At 39.3% G+C, this 15645-nt stretch overlaps 1 protein-coding gene across 1 annotated transcript in view; it reads left to right on the forward strand.

The window, feature by feature from the left end:
- Nucleotides 1–4293: 4293 nt before the first annotated feature.
- LOC139145024 (streptococcal hemagglutinin-like) overlaps nt 4294–15645 on the forward strand; it is a 75457-nt gene continuing 64105 nt past the window's right edge. The window contains exon 1 of the mRNA XM_070715925.1: nt 4294–4364. The gene's annotated coding sequence lies outside the window, so the exon portion shown is untranslated. The remainder of the gene's footprint in view (nt 4365–15645) is intronic.

The raw sequence follows: 15645 nt of genomic DNA on the forward strand, positions 1-15645 counted from the left end.
TGGTACTGAGAGCCATTTTTGTGATACCGGTATCTCTGTACTATAGGCTGTTAGCGCATCATAACTCAACCGGTCAGGCACAGAGCGACATGCTGAATTACACCGAAGGTACAAGTATCCTCAGAGTAAAGTCCAAATTGACATATTTGAACTTCGCGAATTGAAACTCGGTCACGTGACCTGAGTCTACCATAAAGACAGTTCTCTGTCATATTTAATGGTTTTGATGCCATTGATAGATTGATCACTGGAAATGCTTCCTTAAAATTTCCTATTCACGATGGGAAGACATTGCCGGTTTTAATTTCCATCTTCTGCCAAAAGGAAATTTGACAGACACAAAGCGTCGAATGTAACTTTTAATGGTTCGTTCTGCCGACAAAATTTATATCGACCGAAGCTGACGCTTTGAATAACACCGGCGAAAATCAATTTGATGTAAGGCTTAATGTGTTTAGCGCTCAATAAATGATTTGATGTGATGCTGATGACACAAAACCCACCCGCTCTTTTACATCCATCGCATTTAATTTATTGTAAAACAAGAAGATTACGGCACCACTGTCTGTTTTATAGCATCTCTCTTATCTGCAAATAGTAATTCCCCATAAAAACAGGTTTATGTTTGAAGGTGTTTGGATGAATCCTGAGGTGGCTAAATCTAAAGTATCGCAAACAATTTCATTCTTGTAATAAACTCATACATTTGCACGTATTTCGTTTGCTGTTATGTATTCACTGTCGACAGAAGTGCTAAATGCTAACTCGCTCCTGTGAATATAAATTGACTCTCCGGCGGACTGAACTAGCGGAAATTGGTCTGCTGGTCTAAGGGGTTACATAGAAGTTGTTGGCCTCAGCAGCGCGGCTGTCGTCGCTATAAGAAGCCATTGGCCAGTGGTTCTTTGACTCTGGTTATGCTGAGAGATTCAGTCGCCTATGATCTCCGCAAACTCGAACCCTAAACAATTTTAGAGTACGGGTTGGACTTGGTGGAGACCAACACCCGAACTCAATCGTTCAGTTTAGGAAATATTGGTGTTAAGTTTGTTGTGTAATAGGTAGGACGAAGTCCTCTATGACTGGGTTCTGACGACATCGTATTCTTTAAACTGCGGTCGCTTAGCAGGGTTGACTTGGTTACCTAAGCCCTAAACAATTTCCGGGTTGGATTTGGTAGAGGTCAATACCCGAACTGAATCTTTCAGTTCAGACTCTGGAGAGAACTTGTAGCCAATCGTGTAGCAGGAGGAAAGTATGATATCAGTCATTCCTCCCGCCTCAAATATCTTCATTTGTATCGCTGTCATTTCCTGTTTCAATGACCACGATCGTGCCGTCAACTGGATTCTGATAAGCTAGTGATGTTGATTTCGGTCAAATAAAGAAACTTTTGTCTTATTAGAAATGCAAATCTTTCATGCTACGGTGTGGACACTACTTAAATTGTACGTTAAAACGTCCACTTTTACAAAGTTGTTTACGACACACAAATAGTTATCGATGAAGCTGCTATATATGGTTTCAACAACGGGAAACATCGCTGAATGCCTTTTTATTGGAGCATAAGATAGTTTCACTGAACTCAAGAAGTAAATGTATTGCTCTCAAAAAAGCTTGACTGTGGCATCAATTTAACGAATTATTTATTGTAAAACAGTCAAAAGTCCGACGTACCGATTGTACCATTAATATAGCGATAACATTGCTTTCGAACCCCAAAGGGTAACATTTCTGTTGGAAAAATTTGACCGATCAGACACAGAAAGCCCGTATTTATTTCGTCGTTTTTTTTGCAGAAGAACTATGAATAGGCCTATGTCGATTATTGAGAATGGAAATTGATCGCAATCTACTATGACTTTTATCACGGCAGATACATTACAAATGTGTATGATGAAAATATAAAAGATAAAGGCTTTTAACAGAGACGGGTAACTTATTGATTATGCATCAATCAATCGCTCTATGTGTTTTTTTTTTCAGAAATCCTTTCCATTTGGAAACTCACATCTAATCAAGTAATTCCTGCTTATTGATAAGAGTCACGTGATATGAAATTCAAACGCTCTTCACAGTTCATTTCAGGAATTGCCATCACAACGGTGGAAGACAACTGTTCGAAACTTTGTGATTGCTCTACGTAACATATTATCAGTATATGGCCAATATTGTTTGACCGAATTGTTCATGCCCTATGTAGATTACAAGCTTACATAAGCACATACATTGTGTATGGTCCCGAGGGGAGATTCATCCTTTGTAGGTATCTGAAAAACGTGAGACATATGAAAATGTATTAGCGGCAACAAGGCGCGTGTTGGATATAATGTATGGTCTTCATTGATGTTATATAAACCAAATTCCTTGCTTCAAAATGGTATTACTTGTCCCCCTTCTCGGTTGGGGGGGGGACAAGTAATACCGTTTTGAAGCAAGGAAAGAGATCGAAACCATCGAAAGCAGTTGCATGTTTGTCATCCAGAAACTCAGGCAAGTTCTGACGTCAATCAAAAAGGGTTATATCCACGCGCTTATCGACAATGAACGAAAAAAGCTGGTCGCAAATTCGCCGCATATATCGCACTTCTGGCACCAGTGTGGCATCCATCCCTATTAAACTTTCGTCGCTACATTGGCAGATGAAGTCAAAAGAAAATTGAAGCTGACATAGTGGGTTCAAAATAGCGGCACTGGTCCGCTCGTCAAACAACAAGTTAGCAGTCGAAAATTCCACTATGATATGATATCAGACAAAACATGCATATGTAACTTATTTCGTCCTTTTTGTCGAGGATCTACGCAATAAAAAAACCATGAAATATCAAACCAACTGTTTCGATTTATGGGATAAAAATTTACAAAAATCTTGGAATGATTTATTTTATCACTGTATTCACTATTTCAAGATCAATTGAGCTTACAGTCGTCCTTGGTCCCGATGAGATTCCGCTTTTGCCAGAACTGTCTCAAAAACACAGCATTTCTAAGTTTATCATGATTACTTAAACACGTGCCGTTGGTCCATAAAGAGGTCAGTATCACACGAAAATGAGCTTTTGTACAATTGATTATGATGAAAAGTTTAAATTGTCTGACATCGACAGCAACTCAACCTATCTGGAAGTCCATCGTCGCTAACTATTGATGTCAGACAGGGCATAAAAAAACCGACGGTGATCCAAGAGAGACTGCCTGATATATCCACCATCGATAATCAAAAACCTTCAGTTGTACGTAGACCAGTTCAGACCCTGCAAACGTTATAAAATGTCTGACGCTCACATATTTTGAAATGTTTATTATGCATAATTCTGCACACAGCACCTCTGACGAAATGCTGTATCATCGACCCAGTCACAGGTCCTGCTGTCTGTTTACTCTACAGCACGATCTTTATGTCCCCTGTTTGCTTTCACTGTGTTGTATAAACTTCTATATTAATCCATCATAATGAATATGTAAATAGTAAAGCAATTAATGAATACAGTGAAAATATAAGCAAATCAATGAATAACAGAAAGACTTACGTAGCATTTGTACTCGATATCGTAGTTAATTACAAACAATATTTTATAATTCCTGAAAGTGTTAAACTGTTTTCATGTGTTTGCACTGAAGGAAATATGCAGATCCACATTCGTTTTGGCGATACCATTCAGTCAACGTAACACTTTTATACCATACAATCAATGCATACAATTGCGATACTGCGAAAATGAATAACAATTATAGTATTCATAGCTTTGCCAATATTTATGAATTTATAATTGGTGCATGATAAGACGTTTCGGTGGTTACTGTTCGGGGCAAATTATGCTGACATTTTACGACTGTGTGAATATCTATAATGTACGTGAAAATGTTGATTGGCTTTTGCTTTGTTTGTTCAGTTCCAATATTTACATATTTCTTGATATTAAGCAAAATACACCGATATATTACTAACCGTTCCTCGTTTTTCCAAAATTAATGCGGTAACTAGATACAAAATGGCCAAGGAGTCTCTGATGTCCAAGAAATAAAGTATCACTGAATCATATAGTTATACATAGGCTGCTTTGTAAGTCGGAGGCATTTTTCTTTTTAAGGCCTAATAATGCTCGGTCAGTGGAGCATATATGATTTTGTTCACTGATAAATGTGTTGACCCAGTCATTCCACTTGATGCGCATGACCAGGTTTTGCTTTTGCGGTCAACGTTTAAGTCAGACATTCAACCAATCAGGCCGCTTAAAACATCCAGGTAACGAAGACGAGTTTATTTTCCCCGTTGGTGTGGCCACACCCTTGAGAAGACAAGTCTGAAGGATAGCGTACTTTTGAGGCAGTGAAGAATCGTACCTAGAGATAGAGTACCCCAGGTAAGTTAAATTATATAAACTATCATATATATCAGATGTACTGGAAGCAGCCGACGTTAAGGCAAAGATGGAGGGGACGGGATGCACAGATATAACCCGGTCAAGTATTTGTCGATCACCCGGCAAGTATTTGTCGATCACCCGGCAAAATGACACCGAAATTTCGTTTCTCAGAGACAGAGTTGGAGAATGACCCGGTAAAGCATAGTTGTTTTGAAAATTCAATGTTGCGCAACTTTATATTTAATCGGGGAAAGACAGTCCGCTAAATATATGGCCATGAAGTTGTTTGGTACTGATTGTGACGACTTTGCCTTATTCGAGGTATACGTTCCCAGTCAGTCTTCCTCATGAGTCATGTCAACCTGCCAGCACTGGGTGTAGTTATACCCTGAAAGATGCATTCGGAACCAGCGTCCTGTTCAAACTCAAACTCACGCATGCATATCGACAAGCAGCTTTTTTGATTCCTCACAGCATCTATCAAACCACGAGATAAGATGAGTCACAACTACCCTAACACTGCTTGTGTCACTTTTTAAAATTCTAAAACTGGAACTGTTGTCGCCGACGGTGGTTTTCGCGAGAATATTGATATTCAACATATTATTTTATTCATGCAGGTAATAAGTATTCATACAGGCAGTTGGTTCCGTACTATTTGTCTTTTGAACGCGTCTTGATCCCGGAGACTTAGGAGACTACTATAAATTATACATCTACGGTGATCATTATTCACTGTATGACGTAAACGTCCTAAAACAAGTGTAGGAGGCAGTGCATGAACTAAAACATATTTCCAGCATCTGTCGCTAAAGGATATCAAACTACTCTTTTCTATCTCATTTTCGTTTTAAATTCCCTTTCCTATTTTATGTCTTTACATTTCAAATTCTTGGAAAACACCCATCGAATGTAAAATCATGTTGATTGAACAGTTGATGTTTTTCTGTACTAGAGTTTTCACTTTCGGCATTCCTAGTTACACAAACACTTTCCAGTGAAGGCCTGTTGGTGCCAAGAATTGTCAAGGTGTAATTGTACCTTTTTCAATGCTAAAGCATACCCCTCCCACAAAACGGTTGAAAGAGTCCAGCTTTGAATGAAAGAGAGCAGTGACTTGTAAGAACAAGGATCGCAACCTATGGTACTCTTTGGTATCGGGTCACGTCATTCATTGATGGGTACATTGTGGGTCGATCAAAAGACAGCATTTTATGCAAATTAAAAGTTAATGGCCTAAATGTCCCTCTGGCAACTGTTGCCACGTCAAGATAAGAGAAGGGTGTTATTAGTCAACTTACTACAGTCTTATCTGTGCTGTGGGTATTGTACAGTGAAAAGTTGGAAAAAGTTGATTTGAAAGCTTAACGTCACACGAGATCAAACATATATGTTAAGGTAGCACTCGCCGCGAAACTGAAAGTTGCTCTACCCTCCCACAAGCTGCAAAACATTGTTTTGAACATTGTCTTTCAAACATTGTTTTTACCAACATGACGTAAGAGGTCCCGGTGTAGCCAGATATTTTATTTTTTTCTTTAATTTTTTATTACCAATCCATCCGAACCCAATTACAGGATGAGGTACTCATAATCCTGCCAAACGGGGCAATTGGGAGTAAAGTGCCTTGCTCAGGGGTACAATACCTTGCTGGAGTCTCGAACTCACCATCCTCTGACAGTGAGCCCATTACTCTAGACCTACCGGGTCTCGAACTCACTATCCTCCGATAGTGAGTCCATTACTCTAACCACTGCCCCACGGTGCCTCTTAAGTGAAAGGTTTGTAAGGGTGGAGCTTCACGTTGCCAACACAGTTTTTTTCAAAGGAATATTTCTCGTCTAAGATGACAAGGAAACCCCCTCATTCTATATAGTTTCAAAAAACAGAGAATCTGAAGTTTATAAAGTATGGTAGGCATGGTTTACTCGAAGGATGAAGGGGATGTACATTTGCGGGACATCAATTTTGATATTAATCATACATATTAATTTAAGTCAAAAACTTGATACTATTTTCTGAATGTAATACTTCACTTGAAACAAGAGTATCTGTAGAAAAAAGACTATTTTACTTTGTATTACCTATCCTTATACTAAACTAGCAGGGGTTGAAAGACTGACACTCAAAAAAGTGATAAAACATGATTAGCAAAATTAAAATGCCTCTAATTCAAAAGGTAAGAACTTTATCGCAAAACAAAATAGTCGTTTAGTTATTTATCAAATGAACTGGCCCGGATTCCCACCTGTGTGACGTAGAACAGGACGGATAAGAAATCCGAATTACCCCTGTTGTACGTCATCAACCGGAACTTTTTTCTTGCATAGTACCGTTCATACATGCGGGTCGCGACGTGAACATAGACCGATTTGTTGTGATCGATGCCGTGCTAGCTCGCACGTTATTTTTACAAAAAGGTGACCCGACAACTCCACACATGGGAACATAGAAGGCATATTTGTCCAACGAAATTTCAAGTCGCTAAAACTATAGCTTTTCCAGAGAATCGAGTGGCGATACCGACGATCGTTTTATTTTAATGGCTCAGTAACGTCATGGCTCCAGTCGAGTCGTGTAGGCTCAGTGGACGTCGTACCTGGCGATCCCGGTTGGCGATAAAACCGAAAACTACACCTCAAACTGAATAAATGAGTACAGTATAATCTTCGGGAAAGCGACATAGGAGGCACAAGCCTAAAGTCATTCGACTAACAACGATCAATTTCCTTAATCACACAAAAACTCCGTAAATTATCGCTCGGAATCAAACTTGCAGCCCTGTGCTTGCAGCGCGGCATAAGCATATATGGCTCTAGCGAACACATAAGCTGTCGAGCTGTGTGCAGCGCTGTGGAATCCCATGTAGTTCGAAAGTTGACTCAGACAACTCTCAAAACAGAGTTTCCGTCAAGTAACAAAATTAGGATGTATCCATGGACGAGATATGTGTCAATGCAAACATCAATGTCTGTAAGACGAAAATATTGACGACCGAGATCGGGATTGACGAGTTGACACCGGCAGAGACCCGTGACGGCAACGTTGTGGGCACTGACATGCAATGATTGTGTCATCGAACGGAATCTTTCGCGCTCGCAAAGGTCGTAAACTTGTGTGATACTTTGAAAGCCACGGCATCTCTGAGAATGAGAATTACTGTTTCGATCGTGTCGTTGCATTTACTTCATAAATATAATTGTAAATATTCTAAGTAACTCTGAAATACTCTGAATACACAAGCACGGTGAAAGTTATGTCCGCCGATGGCCAGCTTGCCTTGGCATCGGTACAGCTCGAGACAATGATTGACACGTTCATGTGACCGAATCCATATGTCTGGTTGGTGGAGATACCATTTGATGTAGCAACTTTCAGCTTGATGGGATTTATGAATGTAAGTATCTCCTGGGTGATGGGCCGCTTTACTCTTAAATAAAGTAATCCGCGTAAGTAAAACACAAATCGCGACGAAAGTTATGCAATTTGTTACGATAATTTTGATCCATCTACGTCAAAAGAAAAATAAGAAGACTGTTCATGTGATAAATATATAATCCCATGGTATTTTTCTCTGTTTGACGTCATCGTATACTCGTGTTTTTCGCGGAGCCGCACAACTTCTCGCCTTCGGCTCGAAGTTCTCGTATACGATGACGTCAAACAGCGAAAAATGCCATGGGATTATATATAAATAGCATTAAAGAACATAATGTGAAAATTGCAGAAAATCTGACCCAGCCATGAGTGGAGTTAAATTTTTGGAAACCCTGAAATAGGGAGAAAAGAGAAGCCAGGAAATCAGGTGATTTACATAAATTTGCATAAATTAACACTTCTTTATCACGCAAACAACCAATATTTTAATCTTGGGTTAACATATTAATTAAAATTGAATGAATATTTGCAAAAAAGTTATTTTGAGCCAAATACGCTGTTGGGTGCAGCGCCCCCTTAAGATTGAGCATTTCTGCTTGACTTTTATCTGTAAAGGATTAAAGTAGCCTCTTATAGCGATTTGGTTAAGTAGTAAGTTAACTAGCAGACTTTTCCTTGCTATACCAAGTTTTACCAGGTTGCTTCATCAGTCGCTACGATGTATACTGTCGGCAGCCTGGGGTTCTGTATGTTTGTGTCCACATGTGTGTTATCTGTGTGTGTATGAACTGTGTGTGTATGGTACTTTACGTCATACACTTTTCTGACAGCACTGTTATTCTTAAGAGAGACTCTAATAAAGGTCTATAAATACAAAAAACGATATGTGTATAAGGTGAGCTAGAAAACTGAGCTTCAAATTGAAGAAGAATATGAATATCAATATACTGAATATAAAATGGAAATTCAACCAGGAGTTACTTGAGTACCATCTTGGTATTTAGGTTCTATGTGCCCGGAAACTGAAATAACCTTTTGTTCAAACTCTCCTCAAGGACACGTTAAACAATTATATTATGAAAGTAAAACTAATTAACAATGCTTGGGTCCAGATGGAAATTTTGGCACAAGAGAGAATTAACGCAACGTTTAACAATTATTTGGAATTTAAATGAACTGCTAACGAGTCATTTATGCCAGGACGATAACCACCCCCACCCCCACCCACCCCACCCCCGCGATGGTGATCTGTAGAACAAATCAATGAAGGGGGTTAGGAAGGGCAGATATGGACTGTTTTTTGCAATACTATACAGAGATAGCTAGGGTAAAGTAATATGCACACGTGACACAGGTAAGCCTTTTATGATGAAAAAAAGTTTCATACATGACATTTATTGATCATAATTCCTAGACGAATAGTGCATGCAATACCCTTCGTTAAAACCCCAGAGGTTATTGAGCACGTCGCAATCTATATTGTAAACTATATCCTTTCATATTTTCGGTCGGGTTTTATTTGACTTCCGAGCGCAGCGCAAAAAATCCCACTGAAAATAAATTCATGGGATTAATACACGACTTTTTTCTAATCCACTTCATTAACAGCAGTTACAAGCTCTCGCCGTCCCCCTGCAAACTAATTTATACTAACGCATTAACGGGGCATAGAGAGTATCGATTCAAAGAGCAAGTCACGTTCTAAAGATCCACACGAATGGCATCCATTAGCATGGCGGATTATATGCACCATGGGCGTTGTTTCAATTGTTCAAATTGATTGTCTATACCGTCATCCTTTGAAGACAGCATCATGTTTTCGTTTGTTATCACGCACCCCTTGAAGGCATCGCTAAACCATCGCCTTCGTTTGTTCATGTGTTCGCGTTTATGTGTTCATGTGTTTGTTTCTTTCTCTGTTGGTTAGCAACTTCTACTTTGAAAAATATCGAAACTGACACCTTAAGACCATGCATCCATTTCACCCACTTCCTCCGTTTCCAGTTTGTCCATAGTGGACGTAGAAATGTTATTATGTGAAAAGTAGATGCCGGTAAAATTCTCCCTATATCACCGAATCTCAAAATTCTGTGGTTCAAAATAATTGACATCATCAATATTTACTGTTATATAAGGTATAATATTACACGGCTGCGAAGACCTTGAACCTCAATTTTCTGTGTTTACAATGTCTTTAATCGGTGTCTTGCTGTGACATATTAGAATGTAAAGGATGAACTTATCTACTCTCAGTCCATCCGGAATGGTGACATTAAACGACAGTTTCACTATCAGTGTAGCATAATGGGACAATATTCCCCAGAGTGTGTTCAAACATTGGAAATGTCAATAAATGTGACAACAAGGTGACGCTTGGTGAATATTATCGCAGCGTAATTCCGCGATCTGTTGTCCTTTTCCATATTACCATGACCGAAAGTCACGTGACCCATTGTGGAAGACTCCTGTTGCACAAAATTCTATACTACGGATATAAATCAACACAGTTCAAATAATGACATGTGCTCAGCTTTTCATCCCGACGTTGTCAAGGTGACACATCGTCCTAACAACTAATAATCTATACACTCGGGAGGATGGACTGTGAAAATTCGATTATTGGTTTCTCTGCATGATATCCACTATGAAGAGGAATAATTAATGATATTCTTCATATCGGCTATGGTCACCATGGAGGTATAGTTGTATTTTCTCATCAAATAAAAGTCAATACTGTGTCAACCCAGCGCTTCTCGGCCTCATAATCATTCTATGGTTAACTGAAAATGACTAAACTGCCTTCCAGATACAAAATAATGTATAATTTGTTCTCCGTCTATGGGAGACTGAGACCCACATAGCGATTCGAAAGAGGTGTGTTTTTACTTCTTATATAAGCGACAATCACGTGTTGTTGTTGTTGATTTTTCGTCCACCGACGACTCTCGGATCGCTAAGGGAAGCGTAAACGACATGCAAGACACCGGGTTTTCTCAAGCTCTGCCTGTATACGATTAACATCCCTCTCCCAGGTAAAAAAAAACCAAAGACATTGATGTGTATCTTTATTTGAAATTGTCTAGGTCTCAGCCCATCTCAAATTACAAAGCTGATAGTACTTAGAGAGGCAGTGTTAAGATAATAATAAAATAAAAATTACAGTCTCAAAAAAACAAAAGCGAAGAGTTGAAGTTGAAGTGCCCCAGCTGACAACCCTGGACTTAGATATGTGAAGAGGGAAAGAAGCTGCCAAGTTTGTCATTGATTGTTAATCGTTACAATGCAGCCAGGTACCGTTTATCAACTGTAAATTCTTGTTGTATTTCGCATACGATGTTTAAGCTTGCCAGTTCAACCATGGTACGATACATATAATGTACACCTCCGTCATGCTCATCATTCCCAACTTGAACTTCAAGTTCAAGATTATACTTTTTTGCTTATTCCACCCGGCATCTTGCGAGTGTGGTACGTCTGCCTTAACAAACGTCCAACCGCGTGATGAGGCACCCATTACCATGTGATAAGGGAGCTGCAATTTGAAATGAGTTGATTGGCTCGAGGGTACAATATCATTACTCATGCTCCGATCTCTCATTTGAACTCGCCATCGTCCGATACATTGTTAATTACAAAGTAGTATATAACATACATGTAATTAAGTGTTGCAATCATACAACCCGAACATGAGACTCAATGAAATCAATGAATAAAACACATTAAGGTAGTATGCACCTCGAAAGTGAAAGACTTAAACTTTTGCTCTAACTTTCCTCAAGGAATTTTTCAATAATTCTCTTTCAAAATCAAGAATAAAAATAGGGGGTCACCGTGCAAATTTTGGTACTAGAGAAACAAATTACCCAAGATTTACCGATATTAGAAATTCAAAATGGCCGCCATCCCAGTGTTAACTCTATGGAGAAAAATAAAAATTTCCGAATTTCGAATAATTAAGCCGGTGAAAAGTGTTTTTTCACCAAGAGCTTTAAAATGAACACCCACATGTGGTATATCAGAAGAGAATTGTAAAAGTTTGAGAGTCCGAATGTCTGTCCCCGAGGTGCGTTCTACCTTAAAGGGCAAGTAGCTGTAACTTTTGATGATTTTTCAGTTCTTTTTCTGCACGACAATCGAAAAGTCTTGTTCTGTCCCCAACAGCGTGTAGAAACACAGACTATTTAATTTGCCAGCACATATACCATACGTGTAAAATGCACTGATATTGTGTTGAAATTTGAATTCTACCTCGGACTTTAATTCACCCGCGAACGATGAGTTGCTTGGCTCGAGTTTTGTCATGTACAGTCTGAGCTGCCTTGAATCTCAATATTCTTTGGGCAAGCAGCTGAAATAAGAAATAGTGATAAAAATTGTAAGTAAATACGGCTAATGGCCCTATAATAATGTGTTCCGGAATAACATTAAAGATTGACGAGGAAAAACATCCAAAAATGCAATATCAGTTACCGTGACAAATTACTTTGGTGTTGTGCTCTAGTGAACACGCTGAGGAGTTATGAACGCCTTCCACGCATTGGAAAATGGGATACCTGCACCGACAATATCACATTTTAGCCAATGCTAGCAGTATTTAGTTGACTTGTCGTTTTAGTTGTCTTATTTTGAGTTTGCTATGGACTTGTGTAAAGTGTTGGTTATTGATTCGCGTAGTTAAAGTGTCCTGTGTTGTTAATGTTCCAACACTGTCACCATCAAGTTTTGTTTCAGCGGAGAGTACTCCTGAGAATTGTAAATTATAATGTCGCGTTTGAAAAACAGTTGACTTTCAAACTGACACACATCGCCAAATTTTCAGAGAGAGAGAGAGAGAGAGAGAGAGAGAGAGAGAGAGAGAGAGAGAGAGAGAGAGAGAGAGAGAGAGAGAGAGAGAGAGAGAGAGAGAGAGAGAGAGAGAGACAGACAGACAGACAGACAGACAGACAGACAAAAGTCTGTCACTGAAAGACATTCAGAGAAAGACAGGAAGAGCCAAACCATACAGAGAGGGAGGCGGAAACAGCTAGTGAATGGAATAGAACTATTGCGACTTTGCATATCCTGGCTGAGGAATTTTTCACCGAAATTTGAATTTTGATGCCCAGTCCATGATCATAATAACACTATGTTCGTTTTATTCAGGCATCACACGGATCGCAATATTATTTTAACCGAAAGAAATAAATTGAAATGTAAAATGAGCAGTCAATACGGTATGGTTTAATGGTTTTCGGATAGTCACCACAGCCAGCACGCTACATCTCATGATATATAGCCTTTTGCAACATAGGAAAACACACACGAAAGGACAACGTGTACGATGAAAAGCAAACGCGATATAAACCACTTTTCCTCTTTTGAAGGATATTCTAAAATACGTTGTGCAAGATAGCAAATTCAATACTTGGTCGATTAAAACGACGGTGTTTTTGAATGATACGTTCGATAATATGTGTTTGAAAGGCGGCGTTTTCCCCTTTTTGATTGAAAATAGGTCGTATGTATTTGCTTTACACGAATCAGCAGCAAATTAAATGCCTTTTTGTACAGCGATTAAACGCATGGCGACATGCTGTACGTCAATATGGATGCAACATGACAAAGCGAACTTTCGTTGGATCGAACGCGTTGTCATGAAGACAGGGAAACATGGCGGCAAATTAATGTGATGTTAATTTTTAGAAAGTTACGGTGCGGCAAAAAAATCAAGAAGAGATTTGAACTTGAAATTTGTAGTCTTACTACGTAAGTAACTGCAATGTTGAAACCGCTTTCGAGCGATTTCCGCATTAGTATAAACTACAAAAACGAACTAAAATTTGGATGAGTGATGCAAATTTTCCTGATCATAGTAATTTGTAATAATTTGATCGACCGTGTCAACGACAAAAGACAAAAGTGAGCAATCTCTAATTTCAAAAGACAAACAGTTACCAGCATGAACAATTCGTTCATCACGTTATTCACGAGAACAGCCCCGAGAGTCAAAAGGTAAATATGGATGTCTGTGAGTCATGTAATCAATATAAAATTACTGTATCGATCAAGAGTAAGGGAAGTGTGTGTATTTTCTAAGATTTCTTAAAATGTGATGACAATGAAATGTTTTCTTTTGACGTCAAATAAATCGTTTGAATGCGTAAAATATTGATGACGGGTTGACAAACAGAATACTTTAAGTTTACCAACAATAGACACCGCAATATCTGCCGGGCGAGTATGTAATTTACTGCCATTTAGACAGACTGGCAGTGTATGTGACATGAACAGCGGTTTTGTGAGCTTGTCATGAAGCCATGTAGTGAAATTACATTAGCGATAAACAGAAGGAAGGGAGCGATGCCAGTCTCCTCGACTCCCCTTGCTTTAATATTCTGTAAACGTCAATAGTTAAGTTAGAATTTAGACCTGGAAACTTCAATCCAAAATGAAATACTCCCTTTTCATGGTGAGAGAGGGATGAAAACCGTATCCAGGCAACAACATCCGCATTGCTACCTATGTCAGCTCCAATGCTCTGCAGTTTCTGATGTTGGCTCAAAATCTGGCATCCCGCCAATAAGAACCATTCACATGCTCTGCTGTCTATCACATGATCGCGAGGCATGTAATTGCATCGGTTATTTTTTTTCAATGATTGCTTCAATATATCGAAACAAGGTTACCCCTAATGGAAGGACACGTAGTGAAGGCGATGAGGAGCGATTTGTTGACATGATATTGACGAGTCTGCGAACCATGTAATGTCAAATTCATCAGCTTGTGTCCTGATCTGATCTGCTCTGCGTCAGGCTAGTTTTCGTCTATATCGTAAAGAAGTGTATTTTTGAGAGATTGTCTGAGAGACTGAAAATGCGAAGGTCGTTTTTTCAAAGATTTTAGGCCCCCTTCCTCTTTCCGGGGAGGGACTTCCAATGACCGAAGGTTCAACACCCACCTCTCTGTAAGGCATTTACAGTGGATTGCTTTGAAGCATTGGCATTAGACGAACTATAGACATATTGTCTTAATCGAGTTGTTGCCAACACTGTCAGGTGCAATTAAGTAAAAAAAACCACCACCCAATCCACACACATCACGTCTGCTTACAGCATTGCAGTTCTTAACCGGCACACAAAAATTTAAAAGTTCAAAAATTTGTAAATGCGAAAGGCATAATAAACCTGACAGCATACGGGCTGTGCAGTGCGTAGATATGTGTGGTGTGGTGTGGTGTTGTTGGTAACACCTCGATTTAGACCATATGTCTAGTTCGTCTAATGCCAATACTTCAAAGCAATTCACTGTAATCAAATAGTACGCCATCGCCAAAGGATCCCATTGCTTGTCAATTCATGTGTTCAAAAAAAAGAACATCGTGAAGCGGCCATTTGAATCACGTTTCAGAATTCCAAGTTTGGAAAGCACGTTTTCACGCCCGTCTAAAAGAATCTAAATCGGTTCGTAGGGTCGTATTCCATCTGAAAGACAGCGATTGTGTATACTGGTGACCACTTTGGCTGTGCGCCTATACGAGTTGGAATCGGGGAACTTCTTTGGAGTTGAATCGGCCATTTCTTCCGACACCAACAATCGAACGACACAGTGCCGTTACAGAACAAGTGGCTATACCGGTGATGAAATGTGTATATTGTGAGTATCTCCGGATGCTCTTCTCTCCAGTCAGTGTGCCCGATGGCGTCGGCAGATCGCCTAACAGGGCCCCCACTTTAGATGCAGATTTCCGAAGAGCTAGCCTTTAAGGTCACGGTTTTGTTATTCATATCACGTGACTCTTTAAAGTGAGTTTGTGACTGACGGCCACTTTCCTTTATTTTCGGAATTACTTGCGAGAGGAGGAGGAGAAGAAGAGAAAGTTAAACCAGGGAATTTAGGTTTCAAACAGTACAAAATTTTGATG

Source organism: Ptychodera flava, chromosome 12 (genome assembly GCF_041260155.1).
Source record: "Ptychodera flava strain L36383 chromosome 12, AS_Pfla_20210202, whole genome shotgun sequence".
Lineage (NCBI taxonomy): Eukaryota > Metazoa > Hemichordata > Enteropneusta > Ptychoderidae > Ptychodera > Ptychodera flava.